Raw genomic sequence first — 21,824 nt, forward strand, 5'->3', positions numbered from 1 at the left:
TTTCAAAACGAATTTGACAGCCCACTCTATCATTGTGAATTCCCTGAATTAGCTTCCAAGTACAAGGTTTGCTAAGAGGTAGTCATAAAGATGTTCCATTTGAAGCTTACATAACCACAGCCATTATTTTGAACATAGACCAATAAATTATTTTTTCAGAAAAGCATTTTATTGCCCACATGGTTTAGAATTGCCAGCACATGGTGATAATAAAAAGCAGACTGGATTTTATTATTTTGATATTATCTGTAGAAAAATACATCCCCCTGGGGCACCTGGGTGGCTCAGTCAGTTAAGCGTCCGACTTCAGCTCAGCTCATGCTCTCACGGTTTGTGGGTTCGAGCCCTGCGGTGGGCTCTGTGTTGACAGCTCAGAGCCTGGATCCTGCTTCGGATTCTGTGTCTCCCTCTTCTCTCTTCCCCTCCCCGCCTCAAGCTCTGTCTCTCTCTGTCTCAAAAATAAATAAAACATTTTAAAATAAAAAGACAATGCATCCCCCTAAGCCTGCACCTGGACAGAGGGCCCCCTCTGCTGGTCCTCACTGGATTGGAATCAGAATGCAGGTCACGTTGAGAGGAGAAATCTGGAGGAGTCTGAGAGACATGAAATGGTAGAATCAACAGAACTTGCTGGCTCTTCTCTTTCAGTTTCCAAGATACTACAGGTTTCCGATTTCTTCCTTCCCACTAGTGGTGACTCTTTTTTCTTCTGGGCTCCATTTCTTCTAGTCAATCTGTAAAGGTCAGCATGCCTCAGGACTCCCCCCTGGCTCCAGCTCAAGTTTATTCCTCTCCTGGTTTCACCATCTCAGTAAATGGAGCAGTATCTACCCCATTGTTCCGAGCCAGTCATCCTTTATCCCTCCCTTTCCTTTCTACCTTACCCCAAGCCTTTGAGAACCTGTGTGTCTGTCTCCTGCATACATCTGGAAACTGGCCTCTTGTGACACCCACCTCCTATCTCTCCAAATTCCAGATTGAAGTCCTAATCCTTAAAACCTCAACATGTGACTGCATTGGGAGATAGGGCTTTTAAAAAGATGATGACATTAAAATCAGTAGGGTGGGCCCTAACCAGTATGCCAGTGTCCTTGGAAGAGAAATTTGGAAACAGACATTTTACCAGGTTAAGAAAATTTCCTTCTCGGCCTAGTTTATTCCTTGTATTAAATCATAAATGACTGTTGAATTTTATCACATGCCTTTTCTGCATCTATTGAAGACTTTGTGAAACATTCTTTAATTTGTTAACCTGGGCAGGGCTGTCAATAGCCCGGATGGTACCTTTGTGTGATGAGAAGGTGCTCCTCCCGCCAGGTGGACATAAACCCATGCCAGGGCCCACAGCTTGGCAGCAAAGCTTGAACTGATTTTTAGCCCCATTCAACCCTTCACACAGATGGGTTGATGCCCACATATATGTTGCACCCTATGAGGAGTCCAGCTCCAGGCCAAATCGTATATGTGACCAGGCCTGACTACGGACAACTAAAAAGGCTTTTCTGGGTAGCCCTCATGGGGTAGTGGGAGTGGGGAAGCTGCCTTCCCAACAGACTTGATGCACGGCTTGTGCTCTGCGGTGTGGAGGGGTTTAGTCAAGGACTCAGCTCCCCAGCCCGCTCCACTGACCTTGCTTTTACATATCCCTGCAGTATCTACATCCCTAACCTAGGATCCTCCACTGAGGAGGCTGGGGGTCAGCTGAGACTACTCAGATTGCCTCTGCATCTGGCCCTTCTCGCTACACTCCCCTTGGTTTCCAGCTCCATAAAAGAGCAGGAGCAATTTGTTCTGGGCTCCCTGGACAGTGAGACAATTCCCTTCTCCACTTCATTGATTCAGCTAACCTTTATTCAGTGCTGTTTCATGGAGGGAAAATAGACCTTTAGGGAGCCAGCATCCCTTTTTTGTGTAGCCTCTTACTTATACTAAGTAATAAAGGCTTGCCTGTTGCTTCTGGTTTGCCTTCCAAGTCTTAATTTGTAATGTACTCATCAGACTTTTGTAACTAGATCGTGCTAACCTCATGAGCTGGCACGTACTCCCTATTTTTCTATTCCTCACGAAGAGTTTGTGCAAAACTGTTATTTCTTCTTTAAATGGTCGGAAAAATTTGCCAGTGAAGATTCTGGCCTGGGGTTTTCTTTGTGAGGTTTTTAACACCAGATTCAACCTCTTCAATAGATATCAAACTATTCAGCTTTTCTATTTCTTGCTGTCAGTCGGTAAGCTGTGTTTTTAAAAGTGTAAATTATTCCAGGGGCGCCTGGGTGGCTTGGTCGGTTAAGTGTTTAACTTTGGCTCAGGTCATGATCTCACAGTTTGTGGGTTCAACCTCCCACTGTCAGTGCAGAGCCTGCTTGGAATTCTCTCTCCCTCTTTCTCTGTCCCTTACCCTCTCCTGCTCTCTCTCTCTCTCTCTCTCTCAAAATAAACATATTCCTAACCTCTGTGGTGTAACTATATGATCTGTAGTGATGTTCTTATAATACCTCTTCGACCAGTCTTAGGGATTGACTTCGTTGAAGTTAACACACTCCTAACTTGCTGACCCAAGGCCTTTGATCTATAGCAGAACAAATTTACTTTCTTTTGAGACCTCCAGACCACTACACTTGAGGAGTAAAGGACCAAACTTTCCCAGGTCACAGAGGCCAGCAAATCTGAAGCTGCCTCAGTTTTCTGATTAGCCCAGTAATTCTTTAGCAAAATGTTTTGTTTTGTTTTGTTTTGTTTTGTTTTTAGGACACACAAATGATCTTGCTGACCTCCCTTTGTGCATCTGTAGACCTTGCCCTCCTCTGCAGAAAGAACAGAATACTCTGCATATCATTAAAAGAGAACTAGGGGCGCCTGGGTGGCTTAGTCGGTTAAGCGTCCGACTTTCGCTTAGGTCATGATCTCGCGGTTCGTGGGTTCGAGCCCCCCGTCAGGCTCTGTGCTGACTGCCAGCTCAGAGCCTGGAGCCTGTTTCAGTCTGTGACTCCCTCTCTCTCGGACCCTCCCCTGCTCACGCTGTCTCTCTCTCTCTCCTAGAAATAAATAAAACATTTAAAATAAATAAATAAATAAAAGAGAACTAGACCCTGCAAATCATGAAAAAAGTACTGGACCCCTAGCACAACCCTGAAGCCCCCACGATAACCTTTGTGGCTGGCATCATCGAGTCTACAGGAAATCAAGAAACATTGTAGGCCACCGCACTCCCATTGCTGATGGGTTTAACTACCCTAAACCTCTTTAAAACCTGGGCCACGCAGAAACCTCAGAGTGGGCTTCTAGACAAGAGTCTACCTTCTCCCTGGGTTTCTTTCCAGCCTCCTGCATAAAGCTCAAATTCCTTTCCAATCAAAACTCATCTCTTGAGTAATGACCTTTCAAGCGACGGGCGGCAGAGCTTGGGCTCAGTCACATTCTCATTCTTTCTTCATCAGTCTTGCTAGAGATTTCTCAGCGTTATTCATCTTGTCAAAGAACCAGATTTGGGGTTTGATAAATTTCTTTGTTGTACATTTGTTTAATATTTCATCAATATCTGCGATGTTTATTTCCTCCTCTTAGTTGTTTACGTTTGATTTGCTATTTTCTCTAGATTCTTGAGATGGAAGCGGAGATTGCTGATTTCCAGCTTTCCTTTACTTCCAGTATGCATGGAAGGCTAAGCGCTGCTGTGGTGGTACCCCACAACTTTTAACACATCGTGTTGTTCATAATGTACTTGTACTAACTTTCTGATGCCTCTAGGATTTAGATCTCGGTATGAATCATTTTACCTGTTTGGAACCTGATTCCTGAATTTGAGAATTCATATCTCTCATTGGTTCTGGAAAACACTCACTGCTTTTTCTTTGAATATTGTCTCTCTTCCATTTTTAAACTCTCCTTCTGGGCATCGAGTTAGATATATGACAGACCTTTTCATTGCATTCTCTCTTTTCCTTCTCCTCCTCCTCCCTCCACCTCTTACCTAGTCTTTCTCTCATCTTTTCATCCCATAGCCTGCATTTGGGTAATTTCCTCAGTGCCATTGGTAGTCCAGTTATTCTTTTCTAAGATATATCAAATCTGCTGTTTAACCTATTCATTGAGATTTGATGAAGAAATGAATGAATATAGTTTTATTTTTAGAAATCCTATTTTCTTTTTAAAAAGTCTGCTTAGTCATTTTCACACTGTATTATTTCATTTTGATACCTTTTTATTCTTTTAAATTATTTAGTGTATTTTTACTTTCATAATTGGAAGCTGTGAATCGTTTTAGCTAACGTTCTGGGATCTAATCCTGCAATTTTCTGTGTTAGCTCTGAGTCATGGTGGATTGTTTCCTCGTAAATTTTGTAATTTGGGGCTGTGAGCCTATCTTCAACAGTTTAACTGTGCAGATTCTATAAGGCCTTAAGAGTTGTTTTGCCTTGGGGTGCCTGGGTGGTTCAGTCAGTTAAATGTCCAACTTCGACTCAGGTCGTGATCTCATGGTTCGTGGGTTCGAGCCCTGCATCAGGCTCTGTGCTGACAGCTCAGAGCCTGGAGCCTTTTTCGGATTCTGTGTCTCCCTCTCTCTCTGACTCTTGCCTGTTCACGCTGTCTCTCTCCCTCAGAAATAAATAAAACATTAAAAAAAAAAAAAGAGTTGTTTTGCTTTGGGGCGCCTGGGTGGCTCAGTCAGTGAAACATCTGACTTCGGCTCAGGTCATGATCTCACAGTTCATGGGCTTGAGCCCCGCACCAGGCTCTGTGATGGCAGTTCAGAGCCTGGAGCCTGTTTCAGATTCTGTGTCACCACCTCTCTCTATCTCCCCCCAACTCGCACTCTGTCTCTCTCTCTTTCAGAAATAAACATTAAAAGAAAATTAAAAACAAAAAGGAAGAGTTGTTTTGCCTTTGCTTCTTCCAGGTGTCCATAGTATCAATAGCCTGGGGCCATATTTTAATTGTGGTAAAATGTACACACAGGACCACTTTTTTTATTTCTCATCTTGGTAGTTCTAATATACATGAGAAACCCCAAACAGGTGTGAGCAGACCTGTGGGGCTAATTTCTCAGGTGGTACTTTTTTTTCCACCTGAGTCCAAGCCGGGATAGACCAGCTCGTTGTCATCTCCCTGTCCCGGAGGACAGCTTTCGTTCCTACCTCTCCCTTTTGGGGAGGATGTTGTACTTCGAGGGTCACAGTTTGATAGGGGAGCCTTGTTTCCAGCTCCCTGCTACACGGGCTTTTGGACTCATCTTTATCTCTGAGTGATTGTGACGCTCTGTGCCCTATGTTTCTATGCACCGCCTCTGAAGGCAGCCACAGTGTCAGCTTACCTTGGTTTAAGTTCTCTTTGTGTTCTTGGCCCTTAAGGGTTTCTCTTCTGTCTTGTGATCTCAGTTGTCCATAATTTTCTCCCAACTTTTCCTTTTGAAATATCTCAAACCCATAGAAAAATTTCACACAGAACAAATTGGACACACACATATTTACTTCTTAAATTTTTGCTAAACCATTTGAGAATTAGTCGATACATCATTACATTTTACCTCTAAATACTTATGCATAATTCCCTATATAACATGATACAATTACAACACTCCGAAAATTTAACAACGGTGTAGTACTTTAATATACAGTCTAATTTCCCCACTTGCCCCAATAATGTGTTTTATAACTGTGTTTTTTTTGTCACGTCATTTACATGTTTTGTCTCTTTTGTGTCTTTTAGTCTAAAATAGCATACTTGCTTTTTGTCTTTCATGACATTGACATTTTAAAAGTTTAGAGGAGCTATTTTGTAGAATACTTCTGAATGTGGACTTGTCTGATTATTTTCCTAATGATTAGTTTCAAAGTAAACACTTTTTTGCCAAGAATTACACATGGTAAATATTGTGTCCTTCTCAGTCCATATCAGGAGGAATATGTTGCCATTTTCTGCATTTGTGGTAATGCTGTTTCATTAGTTGATTAATATCTACCTGGTTTTATATCTACCTGGTTTATCCAGTAAAAAGGCACTTTCCCTCATTTGCCATTAATAATCTAAGGGGTGATACTTTCAGACTGTTTGAATATCTCGGTTCTCAAAAACTTTCACTCAGTAGTGCCTAAATTAGCCATTGCCTGAACTAGTTTTGGGGTCATGGTTGCAAAATGGTAATTGTTCTAATTCTTTTATTCCTTTGGATATTTATTAGTTCTTCTCTAAGGAGAGCTTTCCTTTCTCCATCCCCCAGCCACGCCCCTCCCAGACTCACTCACTGTCATCATTGTGGTTAATATCAACATAACCTCAATAATTTTCAAATACAGTGTGTTAAAACACATTCCTCTCACTATTCATTCTGATTCTCATATTGTTCTTGAGTTCCTTCAAGTTGGCTTCTGTGTCCCTTTGACATGTTCCCATTCGTTTTTGAACACTTACTTTCTGGAACAACAAGAGTCTAGGCTCCCCTTAAACTTTCTCTGACCCAGCCCTCAGACTCATTTATCCAAGGATCCCTGATTCCTATCACTGGGAAATTATATATATATAATTTATATATTATAAAATTATATATAACATATATAATTTTAAGTTTATTTATTTTGAGAGAGAGAGAAAATGCACACGTGAGCTGGGGGTGAGGGGAATTCTAAGCAGAGGGGTGGGAGAATTCTAAGCAGGCTCTGCATGTTGTCAGTGCAAAGCCTCATGTGGGGTTCAAACTTACAAACCGTGAGATCATGACCTGAGCTGAAATCAAGAGTCGGACGCTTAACCAACTGAGCCACCCAGGTGTCCTCAGGAGATGATATTTTATTTTATTTTCTAAATTTTTAAATTTTTCAATGTTCATATAATTTTGGGAGAGAGAGAGAGAGACAGAGCACGAGCAAGGAAGGGGCAGAGAGAGAGGGAGACACCAAATCAGAAGCAGGCTCCAGGCTCCATGCTGTCAGCACAGAGCCTGGCATGGTGCTCAAACTCATAAACTGTAAGATCATGACCTGAGCTGAAGTTGGATGCTCAACTGACTGAGCCCCACCAAACAAAGTTTTTTAATTAAAAAAAAAAATCTTCTCCATAAATATTAGTAACTATGAAGTCCTTTGCCTTTGTGTGTTTGTGTGTATGTCCATATATACATGTTGTAAATGTGAGACATTTTTCTACCTCCAGATGGTATTGCTAAAATTAATTTGTAAAAGAACTCTGTTTAGCTGGTTTGAAGGCAAGAGCTTTTAAGGATTGGGCATTCTAAACTCTTAGGAAGATAGACATTAAGCCAAATGGTTTTCAAGTTCACACAATCTGGGGAAATATTCAATATAAAAATTAGTTTAAGGTTGATGGTTTAATTAGAACAGACACGTCTTTAGAATTATCAACATCAAATATAATACTTTTATTCTATCTGAGTTTATCAGGCAAATAGGTTCATATTATCTCTTATAAGATCTATGAACAAAGAAATAATAGCTTCGGACAATGGCTGACTGTGGTTAACGTATAATGAAGTTTGTGTAAGTAATCTAAACATACGGTTTTAAAAAAAAAATTTTTTTAACGTTTATGTATTTTTGAGACAGAGAGAGACAGAGCAAGACAGAGCACGAGCTGGGGAGGGTCAGAGATAGAGGGAGACACAGAATCTGAAACAGGCTCCAGGCTCTGAGCTGTTAGCACAGAGCCCAATGCGAGGCTTGAACCCACGGACCACGAGATCATGACCTGAGCCAAAGTCGTAGGTCCCTTAATAACTAAGATTAGGGGCGCCTGGGTGGCTCAGTCGGTTAAGTATCTGCTTTGGCTCAGCACATGATCTCATGATTGATGGGTTTGAGCCCCAACCTGCATCATGCTCTGTACTGACAGCTCAGAGCCTGGACCCTGCTTTGGATTCTCTCTCTCTCTCTCTCTCTCTGCTCCTTCCCAGCTTGTCTTCTCTCTTTCAAAAATAAATAAATAAACTCAAAAAAGATATTTAAACATAGTTAAGAAAAAGTAAATTAAATAGATGTAAACAAGATAAAGGTTTATAAATAAACTTTTCAGCAATATTTAAAATCTACTTAAATTGTTTTCCCAAATCTTTTTGGTAACATAAAGCCTTAAAGTTTTGCCTTAAGTTAGGTTAAATGATGAGTTATATTAAATTCATTAAATATCTAGATCATTTCCAAATAAGATAAAATACTAAAGCATTAAATACTGAACAGAGGTTTATCTACTTTTGAATGTGTTAATGCTGTATTGGGAAATTTTAAATGGCATATCCTTCTGGAAATTATAGAATATATTTACAAGTTAAAAAAGAATATATTCATAAATTTGCAAGTCTAAAAGATGCTGGTATAATAGTTTACAGTTACTACTTAATATTCACTAAAAATGAAGCTTTCTAAGAGTTAAGAATTCTAGTAAATGTAATTAAGACTACTGGAAATAATAAGAGAAATAACTCTGTATGCAAGTAAAGTAAGATGTATGTTTTTGGTAAGAGAAAATATAAGAAATAAAAACACATTCTTGTTAAGGGAAAAGAAATTAATCTGGTCCCAAAATGAGGCTAGATATTTAAAAAAGGGAAAACTTAGGACAAAATCTAAGTGTTAAAAAAAAAGTTGTCGAAGGTTTGTGGAAAAAGAGTCTTTGGAAAGAAATTTCAATGTCAATGGCTTTTATGCAAAGGGAGCAGCAGGATCTATGAAGATTGTGGCACGTGCAGTAAAGCTCATTCTGCTTCTGCAAAAACAGCCGCCCACTGCCAGAGCCTGGCCATCCTGATGTCCTTACACCATGGGGACAGTCTACTCCTGGATCAGAGAAATTAAGGGGGGGCAAACAATGGCTATAAATTACATGGACAGAGGGCCATGAGAACCCAAGATGGCCACTGGATTCTTCCCGGCTCCCTGACAATCTCCATGTATTGGTTTCTCCATCCCTTCACCCACTATAGGGCATTTAAGATGATTCAAATTATAAGTAGAGTGGGGAGACTTCTATAAAATTGCAAACACCTTCTACCAACAATGTCTGACTTGTCAGGTCCATAATCTGAAAGAAAAAAAAAAAAAAGCTGTTCTTATTTCTAGAAGCCTTTGACCTCCTCTATCTGCTACAGCTGGACTTCACTCAACTTCCACTTGATATTGATTACTGAAAGAGGAGCCCTACTACTTCCATATTGACCTCAAACTTTCTAATTGATTAAGTTCTTCTTTCCAGTTTATCTCTTAACTCAGGCAAAAGACCCTGGGAGCAAAGTGTCCCCTGAAGGGAACCAAAACTGCCCCCTCAAGCAATAAGGACTGCCCTGAGCCCAAAAGACTCTCCCCGTGATTGGCCCCAAGACAATGATCCACCTGACCTTTACTGCCCACCAGTGAGGACCTACTGACCCTTGTCCCACATTCTCCTTACATAAACCTGCGAGTGTTTTCAGCATTTTGAAGACCTTCTTTGAAACACTAGTCTGCTGTCTTCCCAGTGTCGGCTTCACTGAAATAAATTCCTTTCTTGTTTTGCCAGGGCTCGTTCCTCTGCTCTCGGACTTTGTCAGTGGTGAGGGGCAGAACCTGGTCTGTTTGGGCCCCCAGATCCAAGTGCTCTTATGCCCCTGCGACCAGCTACATCCTCAGTATGCTCTTATGGTTGTGTTTTCTAGATTAGTTCACGTGTTCCCTTGCAATAAGGCTGATGCCCCTACAACAGCAAAAACAGTTAAAAATTATTTCCCATTTAGGGTATATATACCTCCATGATATTCAGTGACTGGGGCACCCATTTTCCTGGACAAATCGTATGAGCCTCAATGAAAAACTTTGCAGACTTCTTGGAATTCTATGAAAATACAACCTTCTGCCAATCTGTTGACTCATGCTAGTATGATCTGCTAATAAAGCCTCTAGCATCTTATGTTCAAGCCCATCGTCAAGTTCCAAGGATCCTTCTGGTCACAGTTGAGAGCCCTGTGACTGAGTATTCTGAAAAGGTCATCATAGGAAAATTTCCCTTGAGCCCCATTGGAAAGGACTCTTCCAAGTACTCCTGACCACTAACACTGCTGATGTGGGGCCAAAAGTGAATGGTCAAAAAAGAATTCTTGAGATGCTTTTGGTGCAAACGGATGATTTTATTATAGCAACTGGTCAGGACCCGTGGGCAGAAAGAGCTGCCCTGGGATTGTGAGGAGTGACTGATTATACCCTTTTTAGTTAGTGGGGGTTAGGGATGGCGTTAAGTCTCTAAGGAATTTGGAAGCAAAGCTTCCAGGACCTTGAGGGGCTAGCTGCTATTACTACTGTCAATAAAACATTAGTCACGAATCCCTTCAGATAGATGTCAGTGGGCCATATGTTTGGAAGATGATTGCTAACATATACCTTGGAGAGGGCTGCTTATGGTTATCAGAGGGAAGTAACACTAACCAGAGCAGAGCTATAGTGGGAAAACATGAAGGGAAGTCCTTGAGGGAGCTGTAGGAGTGTTACAATCTGTATGTCTCAGGGATTTATCAGTGGGCTGCAAGCTGTAAGCAGATTTAATTTTAGCTGCATTTCTCTTGCCTTTGTTCTCCTCATCACTGCTATAAAGCTAACAGGTATTAAGCCTTGGGTACACACCACAAGGCTAAAAAAGGTTCCACCTGACACCTCGTCTTGTACAGATGCTGGGACACCTCTAACTCAACTTGATGGAGCCGACATCAAGGAAAACTGCCTCCACCCACTTCATACTTTAAACATGAAACCCTTTCACCTTATTTTCCCTTTTCTTTTCTCTGGCATTGGCCTGGAAAGAAAACACCTTCATCTCTAGCTCCCAGGCCATTGCTGAGGGTTGTAACCTCTGGGATATAAAATGATCTTTTAGGGGCGCCTGGGTGGTTCAGTCAGTTAAGTATCCAACTTTGGCTCAGGTCATGACCTCATGGTTCGTGAGTTCGAGCCCCGCATTGGGCTCTGTGCTGACAGTTCAGAGCCTGGGGCCTGCTTTGGATTCTGTGTCTCCCTCTCTCTCTGCCCCTCCTCCACTCATGCTCTGTCTCTCTCAAAAATAAACATAAAAATAATAATAAAATAATCTTTTATTTCAGGCTAAAGAAAATCTAACTACGTCTCTAACTTCTCACAAGAAAGTAAGACATCACATTAGTCAACACCTCTGAATTCACATGGTCAAGTTAAAAAGGACCTAGCAGGAGGCTTTCAGGAATCAAGATTCACTCCTTTTGGCAGATCCCTACTTCCCTGGTTAGGAATAAATGCAAATGAAGCTAACTTAATTTTTAAAATTTTTTAATGTTTATTTGATTTTGAGAAAGACAGAAGGAGGAAGGGAGGAGCAGAGAGAAAGAGAGACACAGACTCCAAAGCAGGCTCCAGGCTCTGAGCTGTTAGCACAGAGCCTGACGCAGAGCTCGAACCCACGAACCGCTAGATCATGACCTGAGCCAAAGTCGGATGCTCAACCAACTGAGCCACCCAGGTGCCTCCTAACTTCTTAACTCTTAAAATTACTGTAGAATCTGCTGCTAAAGCAATAGTTGCATAGCAAAAATCCTTAGATTTTCTGCCCTAAGTTGTTCTTTTTTTCTTTTTAAGAGAGAGAGCATGTGTGTAAGAGAGAAAATAGGAGAGTGGTAGAGGAAGGGGAAGAGAGAGGAGAGAGAGAGAAAATCTTAAGAAAGCTTCATGCTCAGAATGGAGCACGGAGCTTGGAGACTGATGTTGGGCTCAATCCCATGACCCAGGGATCCTTACCGGAGCCGAAATCAAGAGGTAGTTGCTGTACCGAATGAGCCACCCAGGTACCCCCAAATTATTCTTGATAATAGGATAGGATAAACCCTTGGTTACCTTTCAGCTGAGCAGGGAGGTGTCTGTGTTATAGCCAATACCACCTGCTGGACCTGAATTAACACTTCTGGGGAAATTGAAACTCAATTACAACAAGCCTCTTAGCTTAAAAAGATGACTCCTTCGTTGGAGTCTTTGACTTATTTGATTTTGATTGCTTTTGGGTCTTGGGGAACATGGCTTCAATGTGCCCTCCAAACATGGGAATTATCTTGCTCATAGTAACCACAATAATCTCCCTGGTGTGTTGTATTTTCCCCAAAGCTTTAAATCATGTTCACGGCCACTAACCACTATGCAAATGATCTCCCTAAGAATGGGATGGTAGGGAAGGAACAAAGCGATGGCTGATTTAAAGAATGGAAACCTAAAGTCACAACCTGTAACTATCACAGAAATAAAACAAAACATCATAACCTGTGGGTACCACACAAAGGAACAATAAAAGCCGTGACAACTTTAAAGCAGTAGCTGAGAGTGGTGCTAATGCCTTGGATTTTCATCACATCTCTCAATGAAGCTGAGAGTCTGATCTAAAGGGAGGAACTGTTAAAAAGAAAAACATAGAGGGGAGCCTGGGTGACTCAGTCAGTTGAAGGTCCAACTCGATTTCAGCTCAGGTCATGATCTCATAGTTGTGGGATTGAGCTCTCACTGGGCTCTGCTCTGAGTGTGGAGTCTACTTAGGATTCTCTCTCTTCCTCTCTCAAAATAAATAAATAAACATATTTAAGAAAGAAAGAAAGAAAGAAAGAAAGAAAGAAAGAAAGAAAGAAAGAAAGAAAGAAAGAAAAAGAAAACACCCAAAATGGCGTCGTTTAGGTTAAAGGCCCAAGTTAGTAAACCAAGACTTAATACCTAACCTAACTATAGTCTCAACCCCCCAGGAATAGAATCTTGAACCAGTTAACATGGAGTTTCCTGGTCAATACCAGGAAATTTACTGTTAGACCCAGTCCACTCCCCTTAGGAGGACAGCCCTGCCCAAATAATGTATTCCTTGCTAATGAATCCTTTCTTCTTCTGTGTTTATGTCCTCTTTCTGCCTTTATTTTTTTTATGTAAGTAAACTCTATGCACAACATGGGGCTCAAACTTAGGACCCAGAGATCAAGAGTCGCATACTCTACTGACTAAGACAGTCAGGCACCCCTCTTTCAGCATTTAAAGCCCTTTCCTCTGTTTAGCTCAAAAGAGCTCCCCTCTACTTGCTAGTTGGGATGCTGCCTGATTCATGAATTGTTCAATAAAGCCAATTAGATCTTCAAATTTACTCCACTGAGTTTTGTTTTTTAACCCAGTGGTTAAGCTTTTTCATCTGATAAAGATTCAAATTAAAGTGTATATGGGGAAAATAGCATGATACCCTAGAATCTTTAAATATGTTGGGGAGGAAAAAAGTGAGAAACTGTAAATGAAGCAAATTTGAAAAAATGTTGATCGGGGGCACCTGGGTGGCTCAATGGGTTAACCATCCAACTTTGGCTCAGGTCATGATCTCACGATCCATGGGTTCAGGCCCCGCACCAGACGCTATGCTAACAGCTCAGAGCCTGGAGCCTGCTTCAGATTCTGTGTCTCCCTCTCAATCTGTCCCTCCCCCATTCTCACTCTGTGTCTCTCTGTCTCTCAAAAATAAATAAACATTAAGAAGAATTTTTCTAAAGAAAAATGTTAATCATTATTGAAACTGAGTGACAGATACGTTGTTTTCCTAATATTAGAGTTGAAATGTTCCACAATAAGTTGATTTCTTCAAGACACAAAGTTATTCAAGACAATAAAAAGATGGGCAAGGGCAGTATTCTCTTTGTAGCTAGAACATCTTTACATTATTGAATGGGAAAAGACGGAGATAAGGAAGAGTTTTAGAATTTGTTAGAAAAAAGCTAAATCAATAAGCTAAAAATTTGAGAGTAACCATTGAAAGGGCAGAAATATAATCTATAGCTTCCAAATCATCACAGAAAAATAATAATGACATAAAAAATTCACCTAACACAAAGCACAAATGAAGAAAAATTGGTAAAGGACAGTAAATGGAAAACTGTACCTTTTTCGCTTTATTGAAGATATGAAGCAAAACAAAAGAAAAAAAGACAGGAAGAATGTATAATAATTAGAAACAAAAGATGATCACATGACCCAACCCAGCCCACCCTTGAAAGTGAATCTGCAACAGACTACAAATGTTTGTCTAAGAAGTCACTGAAAATTATAAATTTTTCATGAAAATCTAGACTCTCATTTACATACTTTAAAATGTCTTTACATTATTTATTAGTCAATATTTGACTATGTAGATCTTAGTATTTGTTTTTAATCTGAAGCCTATCAGCAAAACCAGGGGGACACAGAGACAAAGAGGTAAAGGAAAGCATGTGACACTTCATTGCCATACAAACACTGCTTAAAACAAACCAAAATGCAGAGTCGGCTTTACCAGTTAGGATATTCAACACTATCACCCACCAACAAGAATGAGAATTCCACAAATGAACAAAGAAAACACAGGGTCCTAGGATGGATCTCCTGGAAACAAGGCTTTACTAAGGGTCTGAGAGCTTACGTGTGTTGAAATGACTCTTTACCAACCACCCTTTATGCCTGTCACATAGTTTAACTCATCTATTCCATGTAGCAATGTTAGGAAGACATACTATCATCATTTGCATTTTATAGATGGAAACGTTAAAATACAGAGAAGTGATGTGATTTGCCCAAGGGCACACAGCTAATAAATGGCAGAGCCAGCACTCAAACCCCATGGTCTCCTCCTCCACAAGCCCCAGTTTAACTCCCCTGGAAAGGAGAGGAGGCAACAGAGTGGGCACAGAAGATGCCTGTGGCTCCTTGGAGAGCTCGGTGGCTCCCGGAACTCTGTTGGCTCTGTGCTGACAGCTCTACAGCCATCTTTCCAGTGTCCAGTGCCTAGCCTGGCCCCCACCATGCTTTCTAATCAATCCTTCTAGTGCTTTGTGATCAGAAACATGAAACTTAGGATAAGAGAAGGATAAAGCATGCTTCAAGGTTTTTGTTTTTTTTCCAGGCAAAGACAAGGGATTAAATAGTTTCTAGAGTCAGTTAACAAACTAGGTCCTGAGCCCAAGCAGGGAGACTGGAAGCAGGGGAACTGGGGACAGGGTGTGGAGGGTGGGGACTGGGTGGGGACATCTAGCTTCACAGAGGTGCAGCCAGAGTTTAAGCCCTTGGAGGACTTGAACTCAAAGCCCCCAGCAGCTCTCAGTTCCACGTGGGCTCCTCCTCACTGCTCAGTTTGCTTCTGGGTTACCGTGCCTGCTGTGGGGAGAAGCAGATGGCCTGGGGTACAGGAAAGGCCCTCCCAAAGTCACCAAGCCTCCTGCAGTCTGGGCACAGTGCTTTGCAATCTCCGTCCTTCAGGAGAGAGTTAAAACCCCAGGCTTTCTCAACACCATCCCCCTCACTTCAGTGAGGACTGACAGCAAGCCAGGCTCTTATTGCTCAAGAAGCCCCAGACCCTCAAGGGGCTGGAATATTCCCCAGAGCTCCCTCGTCCCCTTCTCCTGGGAGCTTTCCACCAGGTCCTGGGTCAGGCTGCCCCCATCCCCTAACAGGCCCAGCTCATGGAACCCAAACGATGGCCCAGCCACTTGGGGAATACAGCCCTGATTCTAGAGGGGACAGTTGGGAGACCTCTACCTTCAGGATAGCTTTCATTGTGTAGCACTTGGTACTTTAAGAAAACTTTAACAGAGCTCCCATTTCCTTGCTGGTATTCAGCACTTCTGGTTTTAGGTCGGCTAAATAGAAAGAATGACTTCCTTGGGTCTTTTCTTCACAAAGAAAGATTCTGCAAAGGCAAGTGCCTTGCGTTAAATCACACCTCCAGGTAATGATAGAGTCAGAACTCAGATGCCTTGTCTCCTGACCGCACTGGGTCATGCTGGCCCATTCCTGTACACATGGGAAGCCAGTGCACCATTGCCCCTGAGTGAAAATGAGGGTAGCTCCAAACACCCCCCCCACCAGTGACAACAGACACGCATCCCTGCCCATGGAAGAGCCAGGCTGGGGACACACATCTGTCCTGTGTACAGAAAAGGGAAATCCCCACATAAACATAAGAAGGAGGCAGGTCCTAAGTAATTTATTAAATAGCTGAAAAAAAATAGACATTCCCTCCCCAAACTCCTTTTTATCCCGTTGTCCCAGCATAGTGGTTACGAGGGCATGTGTTAGGGTCACACTATATTGGTGGGGCTACTTGTTAGCTGTGTGATCTTGGGCAAATGGCTTAACCATCTGTCTCTATTTTAGTTTCTATGTCTGCGAAATAGGGATAATACTACTTTTGGTCTCACTGAGTAACCAACATTGAATAATGAGATAAGCCACATAAAAATGCATCTAGCACAGGGTGTGGCACATAAAGACTGGTAGAGATGAGACTGGGGACCCCCTGACCATCGTGTAGCTCTCTGATGTGCAGGTGAGGCATTCTGGGAGCTCCAGCTCTGAAAGAGCCAGAGCAAAGCCTTTTCTGATCTCCTCTAGCTATGGACCCAGGGTCCAAGGCCACAAAATCACAGGTCTGGCTGCTGTCTCTAGGTCATGCCATCCAAAACAATTTCTAGACAAAAGTAGAAGGGGCCACTCCATCCCATTTACCCAACCTCTCCCCTATGGTGTAGGGGAAGGATGTCATAATGTTAACTTAGTGACCATGGGTCCTGGCTGAGCAATGGCCACACAGAACCTGGCTCTGGGGGCCCTCAGCCTGCTCCCCGCTTGGCACTGGGAAAAGTTACTCCACATACAGAGCTTGCCACAGAAATGTGACCTCCAGCCACACTTCAGGTCCACTTAGCCTACCAGCACTACAAGCATGCCTCCTGCTATGGCATTCCCACATACCACGGTCCTCTTCTCTTACCTGCTTATTGATTCATTCCTAGAAGTACCCCCAGGGACTGGGTGGCCAACTAAACGGCATGCTACTGAGCAAATCAAGAATTACAGCTCAGCCAAGTATGCTTCAAGACTAGCTTCTGCAGCTGCGTGCCCATGGGGGGAGGATGCCGGCAGCTGCACGGGAACCACGCCCACTGGCCAGGGGAAGACCTTGGGACAGTGGGGCAGCCTTCAGACCAGATGGCCCCAAACAGACTGAGTCATGGCACCAGGTTCCTGGTTTGTTGTTGGTCCCTCATGCACAGGATGACCTTAGGAAAGTGACTTCCCTTCTGAGCCTTATCTTGGAACTCTGGACTGAAAGGTTGATTAACTTAAAGTTCTGACTATCAAACCTACTCTCTGATGGTTTTACCCCTATGTCTACCCGATTATCCTTTCCCTGTCACCACTGCCATCACCACCACCACCACCACGATCACCACCACCACCACTACAACTAACATCATCACCATTATCACCACTACAACTACCATTATCATCACTACCACCATCACACCACCACCACAACTATCATCACCACCACCATCACCACTACAAGTTCCACCATCATCACTACCACCATCACACCACCACCACTACAACCACCATCATTACCACCACCATGACAACTATCATCACTACCAGCATCATGACCACCCCTACCACAACTACCATCATTACTACCATCACCAGTACAACTACCACTACAACTACCCCCAACACCACTACAACTACCACCAATTACCACCGATACCATCTACAACTACCACCAATTACCACCAACACTATCGTCACTATCACTACCACCATCACCCACTACCAACTCAGTCACCAACCACCACCATCATCACTACCATCCACTACCACCCATCCCCTGCGGTAAACTCAGTTTGCAGACTACACCCCAGCAGCAATGAAGGAAAGAGGCCGTTAGGCAGAACCAGCTCCTGGCTAAATTATAAAGTTTTTTTTTTTTAATCAATGCCTCAATTCACTTCCTTCTCCATCCTGTCCGCTTACACACACAGACCCTTTCCTTCAAGTCATCCTGTCCACTTTCTCTGTCTTTAGTCATTTACCCTGTAGTGTAAATATAACACAGTGCATTGCCTCTCCAAAGAATATGTGCATATAAAGCTTATGTGTTAGCTGTGGCATAACAGACTTTGACTCCCTTCAAGGATTTGAGGAAGTAGAAAAGATATTTTTGATCAAGGGCTATAGGCCTTGTCCGGCAAGACTCTGGGGTGAGGACTGCCTTGATGCCATGTAATGAAAACTGGTTGCAGCAGTAAAAGGGAAAACTCAGGGATAGTCTTGTGATTTAGAGTCCAGAAACAGGACACCAAAATGCCCTGTAGATCCCACAGGGCATCCCCAACACTGCAGAGGTGATCATAACTTAAGCCTCTTGAGGCTCTTGGCCTCCCAGACTCCACATGCAAGTTCCATGGCTCACCTTATAACATCCTGCTTCAGCCACCTGCTCAGAGCATATGGGAGGGCAGGAGGTGAACTTCTCCAGGAACAACGCCCTCTTAACTGAGGACCCTCCTCCAGGCTCGCTGCCAACTCATCTTCTAGGACCAGGGGATCTGGTTAGGGAAGGGGGGCCTCCACTGCAGGAAGCCCTCTCCTTCATGTCCCTGCACTAGGACACAGCTCATCGCTGAAGATGACCATCTCCACCACAGCTGAGAGGCCCTGGGGCAGCAGCAACAGCCCAGGAGTGAGATGAAAGCCTGGCGGAACTCCCCGTTAAATGCATACACCACAGGAGAGGGCTGAGTTAGCCCAGCCACACCACCCAAAGACGCTGATGGTGTCTCCCCAACAAGCAGGGCAGGACACCAGACAGTCGTGAATGAGCCAGTAGCACACAAAGCCCCCCAAGGTGATAGACAAGGTCTTTACCACTTTGGTCTCCTGGTGCAAGGGGGGTGTGTGTGGAAGAGGGGACAGGACAGGTGCTGCTAAGGGCCCCATGGCCCTCCCCCCCTTACAGCCACGTGCGCTCACCAGCTGCAGCACAGAATAACGGGCGAGTGGAAAATGTGACTGTAGGTGACCTGCATAACTAGCACAGAGATATAGAAGCGGGCCAGCGAGGAGACCACCACATAGGTGTATCTGAGGCTGGAGTTGCATCTTTGAATCTACGTAGGAGGCTCTGACTGGATAGATGAGGCTCCACCCTGTGCCACCTGCCTCATCTGCCGATGCCAGAGCGCAGGCAGATAGCGATGAAGGAGATAAGAACTGACAGCAGCCAGGCTCAAGCAATGGCCATTAGAGAAGCCCTGGGGGTCCCGTGCTGCTGGTGGGAGAAGGGGCCAGCCATGGCCAGATAGTGCTTTAGGCAGACTGAGGCGCAGGTGCAGGATGGAGGCAGTGAAACACATGTCAAAGACCACCCAGATGTCACAGAAACCACCAAAAGTAGCCACCTGCCTGGGCTGCCACTTTCAAGGCATCACCAGGAAACCCACCAGACGGTCCAAGATGACCAGGCAGAAAACAAGGACACTGGTGACTTTGGAGTACAGGTAGCAAAAGTTCAGGGTGGCAGCACACATACGGAATATTTCTCAGCAAAATGAAAGCAATGGGGAGCCAAAGGAGCCCTTCTCACCCCGCCCCCCTGCCTCACTCTGGCCCTACCCTCTGCTGAACGGGGACCTCAGTCACCTCTGGCACCGCCCTGAAGACTTAATTGCTGGGAGTTCTGGAGACTCTGGAACAAAGTTGAATTGGGACAAGGATCAGGTGGTGCGGTGGTGAGGTCAGGATAGAGGCACCAGCCTTCCAAACCAGCCAGATACCCGCTGGCTGCCTGCGGGGGTCTTTCACCTGGCGCTGAAGAGGTGTCAGGGGCAGGATCCCGCCACTGAAAGAGGGGACGGGTCCCCGTACAGGGCAAAAATTGGATGTCCCAGACTTGATCCTGTGAAGCTAACGGGAAGGTTTCCGTCAGCGGCTCCCGGGCTCCTCCCAGCGTCGGAAAAGGGCGACGGACAGGCCACAAACTGCACAGGAAGGGCCCAGTGTCTGCCTGTGGACGGAGGTGAAGACACGAAGGATCTGGGAGCCAGAAAACGGCTAGAGAGAAAAGCGTTGTCTGGGACGCGTAGAGGCAGAGGCCCAGCCAGGAGGCGCAGAAATCCCGTAAGCGAGCGGACGTGGCGTCCTCCGGAGGCTTTACCGCCCGACGTCTCTCCGCGCCTGGTACCCCGCGCTCCCGGCTCCAAAGCCCTGCGGCCCGGAGTCCACCCGCCGGCTTCCCCGAGCACAGTAGTTCCTCTCACCTCCTTCTCCCGGGGGCGCCGACACTGTGCTCCCAGAGGCCGTACCTTCGCTCCCAGCCTGCGTAGACACAGTCCCAGAAAAAGCGCTAATAGGAGCCAGAACCGTCTCTCCCCGAGGGCCAGCAGCGCGCACTGCAGCTCAAGGCAAGCTCGAGCCCCGCCCCCTCCGAGCCCCTCCCCTCCTAGCCCCGCCCCTTCAAGAATCCTGTGCAAAGGAGGCAGCTGAGGCCTGCACCACCCACTCTCAACAGCATCTCTCTGAAAGCTTTCCTTCTCAAGGGTCACTTTTTCCCTCCACATCCCCTCGCTGGCTTCGCAAGGACCAGAAGAAATGTACTCCTTGCCACAGTAGTGTTTCTGAGATGACGGAGGCATCTGCAGGGGCCTGACACCTGAGAGCCTTGTGAGCATTATTTGCCAGCGAATTAGAACTATGCTATAAGGACTCTCACCTCAGCCCCTGTCGTCCTCTCGTTTGTGGCCAGGATGATGCCCGCTCCTCACTTCCAAGACAGCTTGGATTTGGTTCCATCCTAAAAAGCACCCCCCCCAACCCTTTAAGCTCTAGTAAATGCTCATGGTAAATAGAAAACAAAAACAAATTCCGTTCTGGTTTCTGGAAGTTTCTCTTCCAGTGCTCTCCTAATCAAAGGGACTTATTCATAGGAAATCTGAACAAAAGCTGCAGTCAACTTGCAAGAGTAGAGACTGTATGTGTTTGAGTTTCATAAATTGGTAAGATGATCAGGGTGAGAGCCAAACTTACCCTAGCTGGGATAAGAACAGAAAGAGAGGAAAAGTAAAAGAAAAATGCAAAAATTAGATTTACCTAACCGAAGCCTTTTTCCATCGTTAAGAAGGGTTCTACCCCCAATTCCACTGTGTGGGGGTTTGGGGGAGGGTTCCTCACACCATTAAGCAATTCTTGGACACCAGCTGGGTGTTGTACAATTCAAGTCAATTCTGACACTACCTAGCTGGAGGTAGCATCGGATTCCACAGGTTAAAACCTTGATCCAGCAAGAGTGATCCCCCCATCCGCCACCCCACTTCAGTTCCCTCTATTTCTTTTTTTTTTAATTTTTAATGTTTATTTTTATTTTTGAGAGAGACACAGAGCATGAGTGAGGGAAGGGCAGAGAGAGAGGGAGACACAGAATTCAAAGCAGGCTCCAGGCTTTGAGCTGTTAGCACAAAGCCCGATGCTCTGTGAGATCACGAACTGTGAGATCATGACCTGAGCCGAGGTCAGATGCTTAACTGACTGAGGCACCCAGGCACCCCCAGTTGCCTCTATTTCTGACCAGCAGGCTTTAAATTAGAAGTTTCCATCTTGGATTTGATTAATTTGCTAGGGTGGCTCACAGAACTCAGGAAACCCTTTTACTCACTATACTATCAGTTTATTACAAAGGATATCAAAGGACACAAATTCAGAGTCAGGGAAAGGTCCTGAACAAAGTCGCTTCTAGCCTTGTGGAGTTTAGGGCCCAGCATGGTGACGTGTGGAGGCATTCTGGTTCCCCAAGCTTTTGTGGAGCCTTAATTCCATAGGTATGATTGGTTAAACCATTGGCCATTGGTGATTGCATTCAGTCTTCAGGTCCACTCCCTTCTCTGGAGGTAGGAGGTCAGGGTAAGGACTGAAAGTTTCAACCCTCTAATCACAAGGTTGGTCCTTCTGGTATCTAGCCCCCATCCTTAGGTGCTTTCCAAAAGTCATCTCACTAACATAAACTCGGGTGTGGCTAAAAGG

General features: G+C 44.4%; 1 protein-coding gene across 1 annotated transcript in view; it reads right to left on the reverse strand.

Annotated features, from left to right (window-relative positions):
* The window catches only part of R3HCC1 (R3H domain and coiled-coil containing 1), a 42,206-nt gene extending 22,053 nt beyond the window's left edge, over positions 1–20,153 (reverse strand). The window contains exon 1 of the mRNA XM_039243765.1: positions 20,069–20,153. The gene's annotated coding sequence lies outside the window, so the exon portion shown is untranslated. The remainder of the gene's footprint in view (positions 1–20,068) is intronic.
* Between the last annotated feature and the right edge of the window lie 1,671 nt (positions 20,154–21,824).

The sequence above is a fragment of the Hyaena hyaena genome, unplaced genomic scaffold (genome assembly GCF_003009895.1).
Source record: "Hyaena hyaena isolate Hyena2069 unplaced genomic scaffold, ASM300989v1 scaffold_230, whole genome shotgun sequence".
Lineage (NCBI taxonomy): Eukaryota > Metazoa > Chordata > Mammalia > Carnivora > Hyaenidae > Hyaena > Hyaena hyaena.